This window comes from Oncorhynchus keta, chromosome 10 (assembly GCF_023373465.1).
Source record: "Oncorhynchus keta strain PuntledgeMale-10-30-2019 chromosome 10, Oket_V2, whole genome shotgun sequence".
NCBI lineage: Eukaryota > Metazoa > Chordata > Actinopteri > Salmoniformes > Salmonidae > Oncorhynchus > Oncorhynchus keta.
Window position 1 is genome coordinate 58852767 of NC_068430.1, and position 20766 is coordinate 58873532.

Here is a 20766-nt window from a genome sequence, read left to right on the forward strand (position 1 = left end):
ACGGTATGATTAGCAGCCTTTAAAAGCCTACTTTACAGTAGCAGGAGATGAGGAACAATATCTTGAATCTATACCTAGCGGGGTATCACTAAATGTTATGTCCTAATGTACATACAGTCATGTGAAAAAGTAAGTACATCCCCTGGAAAGTAGTATTGTTTTTGTAAATATTTGGACAGATGGATATGTAATCTTCACTTCAACACTATTGGCAGATAAAGGTAACTTAAATTAAACTCAAAGATTATATTTTGCAATCATTTATTCATTAAAAAAATTGACAGAAATACAATTCCATAGTGCGGAAAAAATAAGTCCACCCCTAGCTTCAATAGCTGGTGTTGCCTCCTTTGGCTGAAATAATTTATTGTAGCCATTTATTTGAACTGTCTATCAATCTCTTATATCGACTGGGAGGAATTTTTTCTCACTCTTCTTTACAGTACTGCTTCAACTGTGTCACGTTCGAAGGATTTCTTGCATGCACGGCCTGGTATATAATGGAATTCATGTTTGACTAAATGATGGCAAGTTGGCCAGGCCCTGAGGCAGCAAAGCAGTCCCAAACCATAATGCCACCACCTCAATGCTTTACGGTTGGTATGAGGTTATTCTGTTCAAAGGCAGTATTTTGTTTTCACCAAAGATGACGTCTGGCATTGAGGCCAAAAAACTCCACCTTTGACTCATCTGTCCAGAGCACATTGTTCCAGTAGTTTTGGTCTTTACCCAGGTGTTGTCTGGCAAACGTCAGTTTGTCTTGATATTAATTTTTGAAAGCAGACTTCTTCCTTCCTGACCTCCCATGTTGGCCAAGTTTGTGCAGTCCCTTTCTGACAGCACTTCGATATTGATTGTGGCAAGAGAGGCCTGTCGATGCCTTGATGTTACCCTGGGGTTCTTCGAGACTTGTATGAGCATCTTTCGGTCAGTTGAATTTGATGGGATGACCTGTCCTAGGTAGATTGCCAGTGGTCTGTAATTTTCTCAATTTGTAGATGATCCATCGGACAGTGGAACGATGCACTTTGAATTGCTTGGAAATGGATTGTAATGCCTCTCAGACTCACAGACATCAATAATCTTTCTTCTGAGGGTATTTTGATCTTTGCATGATGTTACCACACACACATATATGGTTAAGACCAAACCAGACCAAGTTTCTAATCTTTCTGGAAGGCTGGACCCTCCCAGGGTACTCTCTATTGATTTCCTAATCATTTGCACCTGTTTTGGTACACCTGATCCTAATTTTAGCCACTTTAGGTGATGGTAAAGGTAGGGGTGTACACATTTTTTCTGCATAAGGAAATTACATTTTTGTTTATTTTAATTGCATAACACAAGTACTTTTTCGTGTGTGATTTGTTAAATTGGGTTACCATTTATCAATGAACGTGGTTGGAATTTTAAGAAATAGACTTGACTCAGCATAGCATGCAACCGCCACTTCAAATTAATGAATGAAATAATACAAATAATTGAGGGTTGTTATCTACAAGTAAATAGAAGACTATCAGAAAAAGAGCAGTACGGCAATTATCAAACATTAATGCACGAGACTAGTGTTATATGGATCATAGAAAGCAAGTGAAACCTTAATCGAACCTAGCATGCGCTCACTGTCAAGGCTCAGAACTATTTGAATGTTAAGCATTGTTAAATATCCAAGCTGTGTCCCAAAACTATCATTACTGATGTTGCACTTGAAAACCCGTTATTTACCGACTGCCTCAGACCACTCGTAGAACATCTTAAGTGCGTTGTTAGATGCGTTTTTTTCTGACAACTTCACAATCATTAAACTATGTAACTGTTTTCAAGTCACTATTGGCCTCATGGTGAAATCCCTGAGTGGTCTCCGGGTCTCCGGGAACTGAGTTAGGAAGAACGCCTGTATCTTTGTTGTGACTGGGTTTATTGATACACCATCCAAAGTGTAATTAATAACTTCACTATGCTCAAATGGATATTCAATGCCTGCTTTTTTTGCCCGTCTACCAATAGGTGCCCTTCTTTGTGAGGCATTGGAAAACCTCCCTGATCTTTGTGGTTGAATCTGTTTGAAATTCACTGCTCGACTGAGGGACCTTACAGATAATTAATTGTCTGTGTGGGGTACGGAGATGAGGTAGTCATTCAAAAATCATGTTGAACACTATTATTCCACACAGAGTGAGTCCATGCAATTTATTATGTGACTTCCTAAGCACAGATTGTTGAAAAAAAAGCCTATTAAATTGTCCCCATTCACTCGCTAATGTTAAACGAGCATAGCAGTACGAACAAAAGCAGGACAACTGAAAATAAAGTGTGCACTAGCGACACTACTTCCTCATACTTACAAAATAAAGAAGAGGTAAGCCACATTGTAGATGGCATCCATAAGTCTCTAAAATTAATCAGCAATGAGAAACCAAGTCGGTAATGTCAATGGTTTAAACCATTAAAGATGTATCGCATGCCAAAACATTGTGTTTCTTAACACTGTTTTGTTTATTTACCACTGGTATGATTAAAAGTTGTTTTAACCGTTGACATCTGCAAAGACATGGCCACAATTTACACGGTCGAGAAATGGGGGTTTTGTGAGTTTGTGCTAACACCCAACCCAAGGTACCAAATGCAAATTGATATGTGACACGTAAGTGGGTCTCTGCAAAATCACTGGATGTTTTTGGAACTACTGAACATAACGTGCCAAAGTATACTGACATTTTTTTTATATAAATATGAACTTTATCGAATAAAATATACATGTGTTGTGTAACAGGAAGTCCTATGAGTGTCATCTGATGAAGATCATCAAAGGTTAGTGATTAATTCTATCTGATTTTTGTGACTCCACTCTTTGGCTGTAAAAATGGCTGAGTTTTTGTGTGACTTGGCTCTGACCTAACATAATCGTCTGTGGTGCTTTCGCTGTAAAGCCTATTTGAAATCGGACACTGTGGTGGGATTAACAACGATATTACCTTTAAAATTTTATTAGATACTTGTATGTTTGAGGAATTGTAATTATGAGATTTCTGTTGTTTGAATTTGGCGCCCTGCACTTTCACTGGCTGTTGTCATATCGATCCCGTTAACTTCTTGCGGCGACCCATCCGGGATCCGGGATCGTGACGTACGGCTCAAGCTCATTACCCTAACGCAAAATGCAAAAAAATATTCTTAGAAATATTTAACCTCCACACATTAACATATCCAATAGCTCAAATGAAAGATAAACACCTTGTTCATCTACCCAGCAAGTCAGATTTCTAAAATGTTTTACGGCGAAAACATAGCACATATTTATATTAGACCACCACCGAAACAAAAGACGAGAGGCAGCCATTTTGTCCCAGAAAATATAAAATTATAAAAGCAGGATTAAAAAATAAATCATTCACTAACCTTTTGAAAATCTTCATCAGATGACAGTAATAGTACATGTTACACAATACATTTTTTTTTTTTTCAATAATATGCCATTTATATCCATAAATCTCTGTTTACAATGACGACATTTCAAAAAATGCTACTCAAATGTCCGGAGAAATGATGATAGCTCCGACAGATAACATCAGATAACAAGCAATAAACATGACTAAATATACATGTTCTACATATAGTTACAAAGATACACTTCTTCTTAATGCAACCGCTGTATTACATTTATTTTTAACGTTACAGAATTCGTTCACTGGCTATACAATGAGACGGCGCTCAGATATTAGCATTACATTTACATTTACATTTAAGTCATTTAGCAGACGCTCTTATCCAGAGCGACTTACAAATTGGTGCATTCACCTTATGACATCCAGTGGAACAGCCACTTTACAATAGTGCATCTAAATCTTTTAAGGGGGGGGGTGAGAAGGATTACTTTATCCTATCCTAGGCATTCCTTAAATAGGTGGGGTTTCAGGTGTCTCCGGAAGGTGGTGATTGACTCCGCTGTCCTGGCGTCGTGAGGGAGTTTGTTCCACCATTGGGGGGCCAGAGCAGCGAACAGTTTTGACTGGGCTGAGCGGGAACTGTACTTCCTCAGTGGTAGGGAGGCGAGCAGGCCAGAGGTGGATGAACGCAGTGCCCTTGTTTGGGTGTAGGGCCTGATCAGAGCCTGGAGGTACTGAGGTGCCGTTCCCCTCACAGCTCCGTAGGCAAGCACCATGGTCTTGTAGCGGATGCGAGCTTCAACTGGAAGCCAGTGGAGAGAGCGGAGGAGCGGGGTGACGTGAGAGAACTTGGGAAGGTTGAACACCAGACGGGCTGTGGCGTTCTGGATGAGTTGTAGGGGTTTAATGGCACAGGCAGGGAGCCCAGCCAACAGCGAGTTGCAGTAATCCAGACGGGAGATGACAAGTGCCTGGATTAGGACCTGCGCCGCTTCCTGTGTGAGGCAGGGTCGTACTCTGCGGATGTTGTAGAGCATGAACCTACAGGAACGGGCCACCGCCTTGATGTTAGTTGAGAACGACAGGGTGTTGTCCAGGATCACGCCAAGGTTCTTAGCGCTCGGGGGGGAGGACACAATGGAGTTGTCAACCGTGATGGCGAGATCATGGAACGGGCAGTCCTTCCCCGGGAGGAAGAGCAGCTCCGTCTTGCCAAGGTTCAGCTTGAGGTGGTGATCCGTCATCCACACTGATATGTCTGCCAGACATGCAGAGATGTGATTCGCCACCTGGTCATCAGAAGGGGGAAAGGAGAAGATTAATTGTGTGTCGTCTGCATAGCAATGATAGGAGAGACCATGTGAGGTTATGACAGAGCCAAGTGACTTGGTGTATAGCGAGAATAGGAGAGGGCCTAGAACAGAGCCCTGGGGGACACCAGTGGTGAGAGCGCGTGGTGAGGAGACAGATTCTCGCCAGGCCACCTGGTAGGAGCGACCTGTCAGGTAGGACGCAACAAGCATGGGCCGCGCCGGAGATGCCCAACTCGGAGAGGGTGGAGAGGAGGATCTGATGGTTCACAGTATCGAAGGCAGCCGATAGGTCTAGAAGGATGAGAGCAGAGGAGAGAGAGTTAGCTTTAGCAGTGCGGAGTGCCTCCGTGATACAGAGAAGAGCAGTCTCAGTTGAATGACTAGTCTTGAAACCTGACTGATTTGGATCAAGAAGGTCATTCTGAGAGAGATAGCGGGAGAGCTGGCCAAGGACGGCACGTTCAAGAGTTTTGGAGAGAAAAGAAAGAAGGGATACTGGTCTGTAGTTGTTGACATCGGAGGGATCGAGTGTAGGTTTTTTCAGAAGGGGTGCAACTCTCGCTCTCTTGAGGACGGAGGGGGGAGGAGGATTCAGGAGGGAGGAGAATGTGGCAAAGAGCTTCCTAGGGTTAGAGGCAGATGCTTGGAATTTAGAGTGGTAGAAAGTGGCTTTAGCAGCAGAGACAGAGGAGGAAAATGTAGAGAGGAGGGAGTGAAAGGATGCCAGGTCCGCAGGGAGGCGAGTTTTCCTCCATTTCCGCTCGGCTGCCCGGAGCCCTGTTCTGTGAGCTCGCAATGAGTCGTCGAGCCACGGAGCGGGAGGGGAGGACCGAGCCGGCCTGGAGGATAGGGGACATAGAGAGTCAAAGGATGCAGAAAGGGAGGAGAGGAGGGTTGAGGAGGCAGAATCAGGAGATAGGTTGGAGAAGGTTTGAGCAGAGGGAAGAGATGATAGGATGGAAGAGGAGAGAGTAGCGGGGGACAGAGAGCGAAGGTTGGGACGGCGCGATACCATCCGAGTAGGGGCAGTGTGGGAAGTGTTGGATGAGAGCGAGAGGGAAAAGGATACAAGGTAGTGGTCGGAGACTTGGAGGGGAGTTGCAATGAGGTTAGTGGAAGAACAGCATCTAGTAAAGATGAGGTCGAGCGTATTGCCTGCCTTGTGAGTAGGGGGGGAAGGTGAGAGGGTGAGGTCAAAAGAGGAGAGGAGTGGAAAGAAGGAGGCAGAGAGGAATGAGTCAAAGGTAGACGTGGGGAGGTTAACGTCGCCCAGAACTGTGAGAGGTGAGCCGTCCTCAGGAAAGGAGCTTATCAAGGCATCAAGCTCATTGATGAACTCTCCGAGGGAACCTGGAGGGCGATAAATGATAAGGATGTTAAGCTTGAAAGGGCTGGTAACTGTGACAGCATGGAATTCAAAGGAGGCGATAGACAGATGGGTAAGGGGAGAAAGAGAGAATGACCACTTGGGAGAGATGAGGATCCCGGTGCCACCACCCCGCTGACCAGAAGCTCTCGGGGTGTGCGAGAACACGTGGGCGGACGAAGAGAGAGCAGTAGGAGTAGCAGTGTTATCTGTGGTGATCCATGTTTCCGTCAGTGCCAAGAAGTCGAGGGACTGGAGGGAGGCATAGGCTGAGATGAACTCTGCCTTGTTGGCCGCAGATCGGCAGTTCCAGAGGCTACCGGAGACCTGGAACTCCACGTGGGTCATGCGCGCTGGGACCACCAGATTAGTGTGACCGCGGCCACGCGGTGTGGAGCGTTTGTATGGTCTGTGCAGAGAGGAGAGAACAGGGATAGACAGACACATAGTTGACAGGCTACAGAAGAGGCTACGCTAATGCAAGGAGATTTGAATGACAAGTGGACTACACGTCTCGAATGTTCAGAAAGTTAAGCTTACGTAGCAAGAATCTTATTGACTAAAATGATTAAAATGATACAGTACTGCTGAAGTAGGCTAGCTGGCAGTGGCTGCGTTGTTGACTTTGTAGGCTAGCTGGCAGTGGCTGCGTTGTTGACACTACACTAATCAAGTCGTTCCGTTGAGTGTAATAGTTTCTACAGTGCTGCTATTCGGGGGCTAGCTGGCTAGCTAGCAGTGTTGATTACGTTACGTTGCGTTAAAAGAACGACAATAGCCGGCTAGCTAACCTAGAAAATCGCTCTAGACTACACAATCATCTTTGATACAAAGACGACTATGTAGCTAGCTATGTAGCTAGCTACGATCAAACAAATCAAACCGTTGTGCTGTAATGAAATGAAATGAAAATGTGATACTACCTGTGGAGCGAAGCGGAACGCGACCGGGTTGTTGAGTGTGGAAGTTCTATTCGGTAGACGTTGGCTAGCTGTTGGCTAGCTAGCAGTGCCTCCTACGTTAAGGACGACAAATAGCTGGCTAGCTAACCTTGGTAAATTAAGATAATCACTCTAAGACTACACACTCTAAACTACACAATTATCTTGGATACGAAGACAGCAAAGACAACTATGTAGCTAGCTAACACTACACTAATCAAGTCGTTCAGTTGAGTGTAATAGTTTCTACAGTTAGCAGTATGTCTCCTCTACGTTTGGAGTCCACAGAAACCCAAAATAACCACATAAATATTCCCTTACCTTTGATGTTCTTCGATCAGAAGACGTAGAAGGAGTCATACTTACCCAATACATCTTTTGGTTTCACGTTGTGTGTCTCTGTATTAGCATATGCTAACAGCTTCAGCTGAAATGCACCCAAAATGACTTCTGGTCCCGCACTCTTGCGCATCAAAACTTCAAATTTACATATTATATGTCGACTAAACTGGTCAAACTATGTGCAGAATCGAGCTTTATGATGTTTTTAACATGTAAAACAATGATCAGCGCGAACAGACAAACCACCTTCAATTGGTGTTTCTTGGAAAAGACGGTGCCCCAAATCGGCCGCGCGCAATAGAGTGCATGTATTTGAAAGTGACCCGAACATTTTCGCCCGCCAAACGACGAGGGCTCGCGGGATTCTCACAATGAACGCGCCATTTGAAAGCAGGCATCGCGCTGAACACATACATACTGTTCCCAGATCGGTAGCTGCCTGGGAAGGGTGGGGGCGATGACGTCAAAGTTGACCCAACTTTTCTCTTGACAAGAGAGAGTTTGGGAGAAAGGCTGCCCTGAGAGTTCTGCTTTACATACAGACATAATTTAAACGGTTTTAGAAACTTTTTTCTATTCAATAATAATTATTATATGCATATATTAGTAATTTTGGGAAAAAATATTTTCAGTTTACTATGGGCACGCACTTCCTCCAAAGGGGGCAGTAATTGAGGCCTAGTCTTAAGAGGTTAACGGGATCTCAGCCCTAAGAAGTTTTTAATGGCTGGGTGAAGAACACAAGAGAAGGAACAGTGGTTGGCCAGTTACAGTTAATGTTTGTAAAGGAATCAATGGAACGGAGTCAAACCAGCCTCCTCTGCTGATCACTTCTGTAAAAGAATCAGCTACCTGAGGGCAGGTCTACCTTTTTTTTCTGTTCTTTACAGAACCCCAATCTGTTGTGGGAACTTTTATATGATACTGCAATGTTGGTTCAATGGAATTTTGCCCTCAGCATCACAACACTCAATAATTGTATTCTACATTACCATTTAAAGACAGTTTGAGTTGTTTGCCACACAAATAGGTAACATATTATAAGCCTTATTCTAATCATAAAGGCTCATACATCCTTTTAACAACTAATACCACTTCATAATTGTAAGTAAAGTGTTTAATGATACCTATACTACATGTATCAAGTCAAATTGTATTTTTCACATGCGCCGCATAAAACCTTGCTGTGAAATGCTTACTTACAACAATTGGCCAACAATTTTTTTTTAAGTAAGTAAGAAACATTTGCTAAATAAACTAAAGGAAAAACAGTAACACAATAAAATAACAATTACGGCTATATAGAGGCTATATTAAAGGGGTACCGGTACCGAGTCAATGTGCAAGGGTGCGGGGTTAGTCGAGGTAATTGAGGTAATACAGTTGAAGTCGGAAGTTTACATACACCTTAGCCAAATACATTTCAACTCAGTCTTTTCAAAATTCCTGACATTTAATCCTAGTAAAAAATCCCTGTCTTCAGTCAGTTAGGATCACCACTTTATTTTAAGATTGTGAAATATCAGAATAATAGTAGAGAGAATGATTTATTTAAGCTTTTATTTCTTTCATCACATTCCCAGTTTGTCAGAAGTTTACATACACTAGTACTTGGTAGTATTGCCTTTAAATTGTTTAACTTGGGTCAAATGTTTTGGGTAGCTTTCCACAAGCTTCCCACAATAAGTTGGGTGAATTTTGACCCATTCCTTCTTACAGAGCTGGTGTAACTGAATCAGGGTTGTAGGCCTCCTTGCTCGCACTTTTTCAGTTCTGCCCACAAATTGTCTATAGGATTCAGGTCAGGACCTAAGCCATTTTGGCACAACTTTGGAAGTATGCTTGGGGTCATTGTCTTGAGATGTTGCTTCAATATATCCACATAAATTTCCTCCCTCATGAAGCCATCTATCTTGTGAAGTGCACCAGTCCCTCCTGCGGCAAAGCACCTCCAGAACATAATGCTGCCACCCCCGAGTCTGAAAGTAGGCCTTGAAATACATACACAGGTACACCTCCAATTGACTGAAATTATGTCGATTAACCTATCAGAAGCTTCTAAAGCCATGACATAATTTTCTGGGATTTTCCAAGCTGTTTAAAGGCACAGTCAAATTAGTGTATGTAAACTTCTGACCCACTGGAATTGTGATGCAGTGAATAATAAGTGAAATAATCTGTCTGTAAACAATTGTTTAAAATACGTATTTTCAACTTTCACTAAGAACCAAAGACTTTATTTCATACTCCATCATTTGGCTAACTGGGTGGGTAAATGACCTTTCTAAAACCTCCACCTAATCACTCTCAATAGTTGATTATAATGAGATCTTAGGAATTGTCTTTTGAACTTTGATAATTAATTTATTAGTAATCTGTCAATAGTCTGCTATTTTAATTTAAACAAGGCTTAAAGCAGGTTAGGGTTTAGCATATTTTGGACTTATCTAGGATGTTTTTTAGTATTTTATTTAGGATCCCCATTAGGGGATTTTGCCGAAGCAGCAGCTACTCTTCCTGGGGTCCACAGACAGTTTCATCCAAATAGTTTGTTATAGTAAGTTTGATAGCTGGTTCTTTAGCATCCAGCATTTATTCAAAAGCATTTGAACTGCCATGAATCGGCACGATAGTGCCACCGACGAAGAAGAACAGCATTCGCGTAATATTATTTTCCTCGCAATGTCGGGCTCCATGAATTTGTGAGTTCTCGGGTAAAACAGATGCCTGTCATTAAGAAGTTGGATTTTTTTTTAAATGACAAACCCTATCAACACATTTGGCAATGGGCTCGTCCACCAGTTGATCTCCTAGTATAACACAATGCAACAGTTTTTCCTGTTACGACTAATCTAATGAGCTAACTCTCTTTGTTTCTTGTGCTCATGGAACAAAAATGAATGGCAGGAAAGTGGCCATGTGATTCATTTTCCCAGCATATTGGGCTGAAATAAAAAAATCCATATTGTGTTAAATGAGAGCCAAAAACCTAACTTGATATATGGACGCACAACTTTGACTTTAAATTAAATCATTGACATCAATAAGGATTTGGTAAAACAAAGTGAGAAAGAGTGACAGTTGTTGAATGGAATGTTTTAGTGATTACATGACATGCAGTAGAAGAGTCCCTAGCCGACCTGGTTAAATATTTAAAACAACTTCCAATGTTTGTGTTCAAGGTGCATTTGATATAACTTGATGCTTGCAATTTTGGGGCTATTCCATACAAGGTAGATTAAATATAATGTAATGCAAATATTTCAGTCATTAGTCATTATTGAGGTTGTTGACTTTTTTACCACTCCCATTGAACACAGATCACTTCAGATAAGTCCCTATTGGTCTTTGAACTTCAGCTGTTGAGACATCGCTCGCCGGTGAACATAGTTCTGACAGACGATTGCAAGTAAGTGTTTACACCTTTCCTTTAGTTTATTTACTTTTAGTCAAATGATTTGTCTCACTTAGAGACATAATCTTTCCTCAGTTTGTCATATTTAGAAAGACCACACACTCACCAACACCTATCTTAGAATAACAGTACAAAGTAAAGCACAACTAGACCGTTTAGCTTTTCTCACAACATGTGAACACATTTGTCAGTCCAGCAATGATCAATAATATGGACAATTAGCTCCATTCTGCATGTTTCAGCAACTTTTCCTCTACTGTAGTGTCTTGTTGTTTGGTTATGTGTAATTATTGTCGCCTGTTACTGTGAGTGACAGTGGACAAGTAAATATACACAGCATACATTGTTGAATATCGTTTAACTGCAGCTGACATCTACATGGATTTATTTTTATGCATGATTGCACATTAGTAGACTTTGAGAGAGAGCTAAAGCAAGTATAAAAAATATGGCAACATGTTGTATACAACAAGATAAAGCTTTATCCTTCCTCCATGAATTACATTTTGACAACAATACTTAATTAAAAAAAATGTAAATCACTTTTGTTTAACCAGGTAGACCAGTTGAGACCAAGTTTTCATTTACAACTACGACCTGGCCAAGATTAAGCAAAGCAGTGCGACAAAAACAACGTACACATGGGATAAACAATCGTACAGTCAATAACACTTAAGACTTGTCTGATCACTCTATAATGACACATATTGTTTTATGACACAATATTGATATAGCTGATGTTTGGGAAGTAAGAGCTTTTAATGAGCTTTTTTACATTTCATTCAAGGGAAGTACAATAAAGGTTTTCCTGTTTGCACGTTGAAGTTCTTCAGCTATTTCATCCAGGGCAAAAACTCATGGTCAATATTTTATCAATCCAGTTAATGATTTCCACTCGGAATGCTCATGTGTACTAAATCAAATCAAATCCAATTTTATTTGTCACATACACATGGTTAGCAGATGTTAATGCAAGTGTAGTGAAATGCTTGTGCTTCTAGTTCCGACAATGCAGTAGTAACCAACGAGTAATTTAACCTAACAATTCCACAACTAATACCTTATACACACAAGTGTAAAGGGATAAAGAATACGTACATAAAGATATATGAATGAGTGATGGTACAGAACGGCATAGGCAAGAAGCAGTAGATGGTATCGAGTACAGTATATACATATGAGCTGAGTAATGTAGGGTATGTAAACAAAGTGGCATAGTTTAAAGTGGCTAGTGATACATTTTTTTACATCAATTTCCATCAATTTCCATTATTGAAGTGGCTGGAGTTGAGTCACTATGTTGGCAGCAGCCACTCAATGTTCGTGGTGGCTGTTTAACAGTCTGATGGCCTTGAGATAGAAGCTGTTTTTCAGTCTCTCTGTCCCTGCTTTGACGCACCTGTACTGACCTCGCCTTCTGGATGATAGCGGAGTGAACATGCAGTGGCTCGGGTGGTTGTTGTCCATGATGATCTTTATGGCCTTCCTGTGACATTGGGTGGAGCAGGTAGTTTGCCCCCGGTGATGCATTGTGCTGGCATGCATAGAGCCTTACATAATATTTTGTTACATGTTGAAATACCATAAAATATTCCTTAAAATCAAGTCACACATTTAATTTTAACAGTGATAATTAAAATCTGACTCTCGCTTCTTGTGCACTTCAACAGCAAGAGTATCAGAAAATATTTCACAGCCTGATTATGTAAAAGAAAACTCATAGTAGTTGTAAACTAGGCATGCTAAAGGAAAGTCTCTAGTGTATGCAAACAACACCTTTTTAGCCAGCAATAATATGCATTACATTCTCTCCCACAACTAGTCATTGAAAAATACACTTGTCTCTTTAAGGGGGAAGAAGAAATGTGACATGATCGTGTAAAATCCAAATAGCACAGGAATAATCAATTGCGTAATAGAGAAACTGAGGCGCATGCAACAAGGACTTCTCTAAGTGCTCTTCAGCTCTTGGAGAAGTCCTTGTTGCTTGCTCGCTCGCGCTGCAGTTTATCTAGGGTATCATTGGTTCGGCTAAGGTTGTTCAAAGAGGTATTTCAGAGAAGGGGATAAGACTACATGTGTAGTGGTTGAATTGGAAGAGAGAAACAATAGAATAACTCTATGACTTCAGTGTATGACCAACAACAGGTGAGATGAGGACAGCACAACTACGGAGTAGCTAAGCTTTGTAAGTAGATACAATCTATGTTTAACAAACCTGCTCATGGATGCAAGGAATAATCCATCTTAATAAAACAGCTCCCGTCACATACAGTAAGTCATATTGATTCTGCATCTGATGATGGCTACGTGCTGTATTTACCACAGTATGGGACTATAATCTTAAACCAGGGCTGTTATTCCATTATGGATGGCAAATTTACCATGTCTGATTAACTACACAAATATTTTTTCAGTGACAGCCATGACTATTGGATTATATGATTCAGTGCAGGAATCTAACAAAAGCCTACAGGCTGCCCTGTCATAACCTAAACCAGGTCTGTTATGTTGTTTTTTGATTGTATAAATTCCCATACCCAATATTGGTTTTTCTGGATGCCTTTTCTATACTGAACGAAAATATAAACGCAAAATGCAAAAATTTCAAAGATTTTGCTGAGTTACAGTTCATATAAGAAAATCAGTCAATTTAAATCAATCCTTTATGCCCTCATCGATTGATTTCACTGGGAATACAGATATGATATGTTGTTCACAGATACCTTAACAAAAGAGGTAGGGGTGTGGATCATTAAACCAGTCAGTATCTGGTGTGATCATCATTTGCCTCGTGCAGCGTGACACATCTCCTTCACATAGAATTGATCAGGCTGTTGATTGTGGCCTGTGGAATGTTGTCCCACTCCTCTTCAATGGCTGTGCATAGTAAAAAATAAAATAAAAAAGATTGAAACTTTATTTAACTATGCGAGTCAGTTAAGAACAAATTCTTATTTCCAATGACTGCCTACTCGTGCCAAACCCTCCCATAACCCAGACAGCGCTGGGACAATTGTATGACGCCCTATGACACTCCAGATTATGACCGGTTGTGATACAACCCAGGACCGAACCAGGGTCTGTAGTGATGTCTCTAGCACTGTGATGCAGTGCCTTAGATCGCTGCGCCACTCGGGAGCTAGTAGTTGCTGGATATTGGCGGGAACTGGAACGCGCCGTTGTACATGTCGCTCCAGGTCATCCCAGACATGCTAAATGGGTGATATGTCTGGTGAGTATGCAGGCCATGGAAGAACTGGGACATTTTCAGCTTCCAAGAATTGTGTACAGATCCTTGTGACATGGGGTCGTGCATTATCATGCTGAAACATGAGGTGATGGCGGCGGATGAATGGCATGCCAATGGGATTTAGGACCTCGTCACGATATCTCTGTGTATGCAAAGTGCCAGCGATAAAATTGTATTTGTTGTCCATAGCTTATGCCTGCCCATACCATAACCCCACCGCCACCACGGGGCACTCTTTTCACAACATTAACATCTCAAATCGTTCGCCCATACAACGCCATACACATGGTCTGTGTTTGTGAGGCCGGTTCGACGTACTGTCAAATTCTAGTAAACAACATTGGAGGCGGCTTATGGTATAGAACTTAACATAAAATTATCTGACAATAGCTCTGATGGACATTCCTGCTGTCAACATGTCAATTGCACACTCCCTCAAAACAAGACATCTGTGGCATTGTGTTGTGTGACAAAACTGCACATTTTAGAGTGGCCTGTTATTGGCCCCAGCACAAGGTGCCCAAATTTGAGAGAAATAAGCTTTTCTGGGATTGTTTTACATAAACTCATGAAACATGGGACCAAGACTTTGCATGTTACGTTTATATTTCTGTTCAGTATAGATTACATTGTGGTGTGATATATTTACAAGGAACTTGGAAACAGTGTGCAAGCCCTCCGCACATTATATAGGACACATACAGGACAAATGTGCAGGTGCTATTTGGCCTTACTGGTTGTTGTTCCTTATCCACTATCCAGTTCTATTTTTATCATCCTTGTTTTAACATGACTGACACATTATTATTATTATTATTATAGTTCTGGATGGCGGTATGAGAGGTTTTATAATAAACACCGTTACAGCGATTAAATTTATTAATAATTGATTTAAAGGGAAAGGGCTCTTAAGAATAAAAAAGTGTTTCAGGCAGTGATAAAACATGATACAGCATATTGTAGAATACTTCCCATAAATGTCATGTGAGCAACCTGGTCTCAGAGCAAAACATATTATTTATTTATTACATACACAAGTTCGATTTGACCGTTTTCTATGATAATATATATATATTGCATTTGACTTCTTTAATTTGATATATTATGTTTGACCACTTTAGTATGATATATTATGTTTGACCACTTTAGTATGATATATTACGTTTGACTGCTTTAGTATGATATATTACTTTTGACTTCTTAAGTATGATATATTACGTTTGACCACTTTAGTATGATATATTACGTTTGACCACTTTAGTATGATATATTACTTTTGACTTCTTCAATTTGATATATTACGTTTGACCACTTTAGTATGATATATTACGTTTGACTGCTTTAGTATGATATATTACGTTTGACCACTTTAGTATGACATATTACTTTTAACTGCTTTAGTATGTTATATTACGTTTGACCACTTTAGTATGATATATTACGTTTGACCACTTTAGTATGATATATTATGTTTGACCACTTTAGTATGATATATTACGTTTGACTGCTTTAGTATGATATATTACTTTTGACTTCTTTAGTATGATATATTACGTTTGACCACTTTAGTATGAAGTGTGTGTTGGAAGCAATTTTGTAGATGACATCGCCGAAGTCGAGGATCGGTAGGATAGTCAGTTTCACTAGAGTAAGCTTGGCGGCGTGAGTAAACACTATAATGTCTTAATTATCATAAGAGTATGAGTAGATTTTAAATGGTTTCCATGTTAGCTAGTTTATTAATATAACTTAAAAAGCAATACCAATTGTACTTTGGCTGAACATGACTAATTCCCTCTAACAGTAGCGAATTCAAAAGCTCACAGTTGGCATTGTCTGTTACTCACACACATTATATTATGTTTGAAACTACTTTTGTTTCCTGTCAATTGGCCACATTTCATTTCCCCTTTTTGGTGCACTCTCAGCATGTGATTAAAAGCTCAGCATTTAAATATATGACAGTCATTTTGTCTGGTCTGCTTTCATGCTGGCCAACTAGCCACTGAAGTTAAAAAAAGAGTAGAATGCATATTGTCTGATATGAGTACTTTAGTACCTTTTAACTCTGTTTCCTACTTATCTCCTCATAAATCAAATGATAACATCCAACTTGACAAAAGAAATGTGACCAGATATGCAGAGGTCAGTGACACATTTCTACAAAAAGGAATGTGCCTGTTCAGTGAGGAGAAATCAAATCACATTTATTTATAAAGCCCTTCTTACATCAGCTGATATCTCAAAGTGCTGTACAGAAACCCAGCCTAAAACCCCAAACAGCAAGCAATGCAGGTGTAGAAGCATGGTGGCTAGGAAAAACTCCTAGAAAGGCCAGAACATCAGAAGAAACCTAGAGAGGAACCACGAGAGGTGGCCAGTCCTAGTTATGGTTATGGTTATGCTGGGTGGAGTCTGGTTATGCCGGGTGGAGATTATAGCAGAACATGGCCAAGATGTTCAAATGTTCATAGATGACCAGCAGGGTCAAATAATAATAATTACAGTGGTTGTCGAGGGTGCAATAGGTCAGCACCTCAGGAGTAAATGTCAGTTGGCATTTCATAGCCGATCATTCAGAGTAGCTCTACCGCTCCTGCTGTCTCCAGAGAGTTCTTAACAGCACGTCTGGTACAGGTAGCACGTCCGGTGAACAGGTCAGGGTTCCATAGCCGCAGGCAGAACAGTTGAAACTGGAGTAGCAGCACGGCCAGGTGGACTGGGGACAGCAAGGAGTCATCAGGCCAGGTAGTCCTGAGGCATGGTCCAAGGGATCAGGTCCCCAGAGAGAGAGAGACAGAAAGAGAGAAAGAAAGAGAGAGAGTGAGAATTAGAGAAAACATACTTAAATTCACACAGGACACCGGATAAGACAGGAGAAATACTCCAGATCTAACAGACTGACATAAAAAATGAAGCTCTATGGGATAAATCCCTGCCTCCAGCTGTTTGCTTAGAAATTCTAGGGACAGTTAGGAGGCCTGCATCTTGTGACCGTAGCATACGTGTAGGTATGTACGGCAGGACCAAATCGGAAAGATAGGTAGGAGCAACCCCATGTAATGTTTTGTAGGTTATAGCAGTAAAACCTTGAAATCGGCCCTTGCCTCAACAGGAGGCCAGTGTAGAGAGGCTAGCACTGGAGTAATATGATTTTTTGGGGGTTCTGGTCAAGATTCTAGCAGCTGTGTTTAGCACTACCTGAAGTGTATTTAGTGCCTTATCCGGGAGCGTTGCAGTCGTCTAACCTAGAAGTGACAAAAGCATGGATACATTTTTCTGCATCATTTTTGGGCAGAAAGTTTCTGATTTTTGCAATGTTACGTAGATGGAAAAAAGCTGTCCTTGAAACAGTCTTGATATGTTCATCAAAAGAGAGATCAGGGTCCAGAGTAACACCAAACACCTATAATAGAGGAACTGGAGGAACCCTGGACTGGAGGCATGGCTTAGTAGGACCTTGGCTTTCAGATAGATATTTTTAGGTCACCCATGGGAGTAAATGTCATTCCTGTTCATCTTTTCTGTTGTATTGTCATCACATGTTAAGGTTGAAAACTGACAGTTTTGTAGATTCAATGAGACTTACTGAGGTGTATGAGTTCCTCAAGATCCTATGGAAAGTTGGAATAGTACCACTTTATTACACTATGCAATCAGCAATGTTAATTATGACTATGATATTAGAATGTGTAATATGCACAAATATTCAAGGAAAATTTACATTTGCAGTGTACAACCATAACATGATGAACAGAAGTTATATTTCCTCTAACTGGTGGCCAAAAAGAACCCTGTGAAAGCAAAGCCTCCGATCTTCTGATCGGCTGCCACCTCTACAATATATTATTTTAAAAGTTCCAAATTAAACACCCCCCATCACAAAAGGGGGGTCCACGAACGAAGACCATTTTTCAGAGGGATTCCTAAAGGAACCTTTTTGATTTTGAAAGGTTCCCGTAGTGACAATTTCTTTTAACTCCAAAACGATCTTCCAGGCTCTTTTACTTCTAAAGGCGTCGGCATGCTTCCTAGCCGAAACAGTTTAGAAGAGTTTGTGTAAAACACCTACTCATTCAAGGGTTTTTCTTTATTTTTTACTATTTTCTAAATTGAAAATTAATAGTTAAGACATCAAAACTATGAAATGTAGTAACCAAAAAAGTGTTAAACAAATCAAAATATATGTTTTCTTAGAGATTCTTTAAATGGCCACCCTTTGCATGATGACAGCTTTGCACACTCTTGGCATTGCAGCCCAAATAAATCATTCACAGAGTTCAAGTAACAGACACATCTCAACATCAACTATTCAGAGAAGACTGTGTGAATCAGGCCTTCATGGTCAACTTGTCCTTCTGTGTGAGAAATAAATATTATAAACATACTCTGGGACAGTTGTGGGATGTGATAGATCCCAAGTGAATACAGTGTCGTGGAAATTTCCTGTATTACCAAATAATAAGAGAGCAAACCCACACACAAGTCAGAGTCATATTATAAAGTCCATCTTTAATTATGAGCTTCACCATAGCACTGTGACTCTCAGATCAATTCAGTGTCTATAAATTAATATATCTGAGAGTGCTTACAAAACAGTTCTTAGTATAATTTATAGCCAAGACACACCCATCTCAACTCACATGACGAATAACAGATCTTAGGAACATTACACAAAGAACCTTTTACTTGAAAGAGGAGTATCCCATAGCTAGATAGCATTAGCTATAAATTATGGTTCAGGTTGGTCTCCTAAACGAAGTTCCTTATCTCGTTCTTGGTACCACTTAGGACCAAAACATTACCTCATCCAAAGGCATATATTAATTGTAATGTAATGCTTTATTATAAAAGTGTCTTTTTATGGTGAAAATTATCTTCCCGAAACTCACAAGACGCCTATGTACATTATGCCAGTTAGGCTCTACACTGGTTGTAAAGAGGATGAATGTGCCTAATTTTAAGAATTTATTATGCCCCTATAGCTGTGATACATGGGCTAGGCTACATGAGGTAGGTGTCTATGATTAGAAAAAGTCGACAAAAAAAGGTATGTGCTGTTTCTTGCCTTACTACACATGCTGGGCATCATTCACACGTGACAATATTGTCACCCATTAGTCTATTCTTCATTTAGTCTTATCTTTACATATGCTAAACAATATATGTGTGAAATTGGTTTGGATTTAGAATGGACCATTATGCACCTGTCTTGGAACAGAGGCCAAGGGAAAAAATACATGTCATCTATGCACATAAATAGTGAATGGAAGACACTTTCCCCGTGTTTCATTTCCATGCCGGCCAGATATGCTTATACTCCTGTTGTAAAGCAAAGCAATGTGCTTAATATTAGGAAAGTTGAGAAATAAATATAGAAAGCTGATGGGGCCTCCTCTTTTTAATAGAGACCATCAAAACCCTGTTTTGTCACACAATTTCATAGCCTATAGAGATGTTGCGCAATGAGCTCATGGACTCAGGAGTGTTTGATTAGATTTCAATTACATTTCCATTGATGTCATAGTGATTATAGGAATAATAGAGTGCTGGTTTCCATGCAGTTAGCACATTTGGTAGGCTACTAATGACTACCAGCAGCATCAGAGCTTGGAGAAGCCTTGTTACCATGACTAAATGGTCATGTGGAATTTGACTGCGGTCATGACTTGTGACCGCTGGTGTGACGTTAACAGCCCTAGTCACACCAGATACTGACTGGTTTCCGATCAACCTTTTCTACCTTTTTTTAAAGGTATCTGTGACCAACAGCTGAATATCTGTATTCCCAGTCATGTGAAATCCATAGATTAGGCCATAATGAATTAATTTCAATTGACTAAATTCCTTATCTCAACTGTAACTAAGTAAAATCTTTGAAATTATTGCATGTTGCATTTATATTTTTGTGCAGTGTACATTTGTGATTTTATTTTCGAATTATCTGTTGCTCGATGAACATGCGAGAATAAATAATAATAATAATAATAATAGCAATATGGATGGTGTAAAGAGATAGATGGGAGGGGTTGAATGGAGCTGAAGGGTGGGACTATATAGGTTCAGAACTTTTGAGAAAGAGCACAGTTAGAAATATATTGCAAATAGACATCAGAACATCAGAAATAGAGGATAGATTGGGCCCATAGAATGTATATAGAATGAATAAGCTGTGGAAGCCTAAGTGTTGTTGTTCATTAGTTTACCCCAATAAGGGGAGGAGTGGTAGGGTTTACAGGAAATAATATAGGAAAATATATTTTAAAAATATATTGTGTGTATATATATATATATATATATATATATATATATGTATGTATATTTGTGTGTGTGTGTGTGTGTGTGTGTGTGTGTGTGTGTGTGTGTGTGTGTGTGTGTGTGTGTGTGTGTGTGTGTGTGTGTGTGTGTATATATATATTCTATAAATATACTACCGCTCAAATGGGGTCACTAAGAAATGTCCTTGTTTTTGTAAGAAAAGCTATTTTTTGTCCATTAAAATAACATCAAATTGATCAGAAGTACAGTGTAGACATTGTTAATGTTGTAAATGACTATTGTAGCTGGAAACGACCATTTCTGAAATTTTATATGGAAAATCTACATGGGCGTACAGAGGCCCATTATCAGCAACCATTACTCCTGTGTTCCAATGGCACATTGTGTTAGCTAATCCAAGTTGATCATTTTAAAAGGCTAATTGATCATTAGAAAACCCTTTTGCAATTATGTTAGCACAGCAGAAAACTA

At 40.2% G+C, this 20766-nt stretch overlaps 1 protein-coding gene across 18 annotated transcripts in view; it reads left to right on the top strand.

Moving 5' to 3' along the window:
• Positions 1 to 20766, top strand: part of LOC118389060 (equilibrative nucleoside transporter 1-like) — an 87067-nt gene that overhangs the window by 37229 nt on the left and 29072 nt on the right. Inside the window, exon 1 of one of the 18 annotated variants that reach the window (XM_052527367.1) lies at positions 10674 to 10757. The exons of 16 other annotated variants lie outside the window; for them this stretch is intronic. The gene's annotated coding sequence lies outside the window, so the exon portion shown is untranslated. Of the gene's footprint in view, positions 1 to 10673; positions 10758 to 12834; positions 12952 to 20766 lie in introns of those variants that run through there. One more of the 18 variants, XM_052527377.1, reaches the window with a different exon arrangement.